Source organism: Penaeus vannamei, chromosome 10 (genome assembly GCF_042767895.1).
Source record: "Penaeus vannamei isolate JL-2024 chromosome 10, ASM4276789v1, whole genome shotgun sequence".
Lineage (NCBI taxonomy): Eukaryota > Metazoa > Arthropoda > Malacostraca > Decapoda > Penaeidae > Penaeus > Penaeus vannamei.
The window spans coordinates 33561732-33564238 of NC_091558.1; the positions used below are offsets into that span (position 1 = coordinate 33561732).

Here is a 2507-nt window from a genome sequence, read left to right on the forward strand (position 1 = left end):
TTTCATTTCCTTTACGCTTCACAAAATTAATTTCTGATATCATAATCCCTTTTCAATGCAGCAAGATCAGCAAGATATAACTTCATAAATGAGTGTACGCATGAGCAGAAGCATTCCCCTAAAAGGAATAATGAGATGTGCTCCATGTGTATATTTTTGGTCACTGTTTTCATTACAAGCCTTCATGTCTTTTTTTATGTAGTGTAGAAGGGGAATGAATGAGAATGAATAACTTTACAAAGCAAGAGATGTAACTGACATATTGCCTTGTTCTTTCTTTTTCAGAGCAAAACATGCCAAATGCATCTTCTTCTTCTGTGAAGTTATTCTTCCTCATTCATACCTTTTCTGCATTTGTTTTTATTGCACTACTGAGTAGTATTGGATCCCTCTATCCTTCAATATATGTGAGAGATTTTTAAGCCGAAAAATGTTTTCATCTTCAATAATAAAAAAGAGTAATGACAATAACAAAGAAAATTATGGCAAGGTCTCTAAAAACAAATTAATCTAAGCTTCTAAGAATTTCACCTCAAACTATCTCATTTTTACATTGCATTCTTACTCGCTACAACTCACTTCTGTTTTGTTGTGAATAGTGCATCATTTATACAAACCACTGTATAAAACTATCTAGAATATACAGTAAGAAAAAGATACCAAATCAAAAGAACTGACACTCGTCCATCCTTATTCTAATTCAGAGCCAGAATTTATAATTGCAATTTGCAAACTGATAAAGTAATTAATGGATATCTTTCATTCTTTGCTTGGATAACTGTCTTCAGATTATTTGTTTTCTTTTATTTTGCTTGTCATTATGTGTAACATTACTATCTAGGTATTACTTAGATGCACTTCCATGTTTTCACACAATAGTAAAAATGCAAGAGAAGTTAATATATTAATAAATGTAAATTGTAATTCAGTAATTTAACTTATCAACTAGACTAGGATAAGATATGAACATTAATTTCTTTAATCTTGACTTTGTGTGATATGTCAATATACACTCTTTGATATCATTATATGATTGAGTATAATTAGTGAAAATATGATTTTTTGTTAAGTGAACATGAAAGAAATTAACGTACACTATTCTACACTGAGAATAATCTTACAGTTTATTGCACTTGGTGCAGCTACAAGGACATTCTTGTAATAGAAATTGACTTTATCTATAGCAGAATTTTTAAAAAACCTTTTTCTGAGATTATATTACGCAAGTTTACTTATATATCTTTTTGTAGAGACACTACTTGTCACAAAAAGTAAATATGCAATAACAGACAGACATAAATATATTTCTCTTCTTCAAAAAAATTTGAAAGAAACCCTGATGCTAAATAACAATAATAACTATAGTAATACTGATGATAATAATATCAATAATAATAATGATAATAATAATAATAATAATAACAATAATAATGATGATAATAATAATAATAATAATAATAATACAAATAATGATGACAATGATGATGATGATAACAATATAATAAAAAAATAAAAAATAAAATGCAATAATAATATTAACAATAATAATAATAATAATAATAATAATAATAATAATAATAATAATAATAATAATAATAATAATAATAATAATAATAATAATAATAATAATAATAGTAATAATAATGATAATGATAACAATAACAATAATAATGATATTAACAATAATAACATCTATAATAATTGTCATTATCATTATACTGTCAATACTATCATAAAAAAAAATCAAAACAAAAACTGTCACTAAATTTCAAGGTATAACAGTAACTTGAAAATAAGATTTAATTACAATTTGAGAAAAAAAAATCTATCAATGAAATTTTAATCCTCTGACAGATATCCATTATACATACATAATTATTAACTACTCCTTTATTGTTTTATTTTTTCTTATAATCTTATCAACAATGGGGAGTGTTTTGCCTTTTACACTAAATATCTATAAAATGTTTTTGTCTTACAGGTTTTCTAAATTATAGATTTACAATCACCACATCAATTCTTTTTATCTAAGAAAACCAGAGTAGTAATTAGAATTTTCCAAAGCAAAATCCACAAAGAAAAGGTGAGAATATACTACTGAATAATCAACATGAGACTCAATTTACAATCCTATTACTAGGCCAATGCTCTAGTAATACTTATCAAAACTACACCAAACAATGCACATCTCACTTTCTACAAACCTTTTATTCATCCTAAGACAATTAATACTCTATATTTCCCAAAAATAGAGAACAAAGTGAACCAAGGCCGTACTTTCCTGCATACAGAGTACTTTGCACTGATCAAAAACACCTAGCCAATCTACAGAAAGATACTACAACAACTGATACATGCATTATTCAACTTATTCGTCTTCAAACCTACACTGTTTTCTTACCGATAGACATGGGCATGCAGTCAAAAAGAAGAGACAAAAGTCAGAATTAAGTAACCTAATAAAAGATAACAAAAATAATGACAACACTAAAAAAGGCAAAAACAAT

The 2507-nt window shown here is 26.2% G+C and overlaps 1 protein-coding gene across 1 annotated transcript in view; it reads left to right on the forward strand.

Moving 5' to 3' along the window:
- Liprin-alpha (PTPRF interacting protein alpha) overlaps positions 1-2507 on the forward strand; it is a gene marked incomplete in the record, with an annotated part of 310208 nt that overhangs the window by 224993 nt on the left and 82708 nt on the right.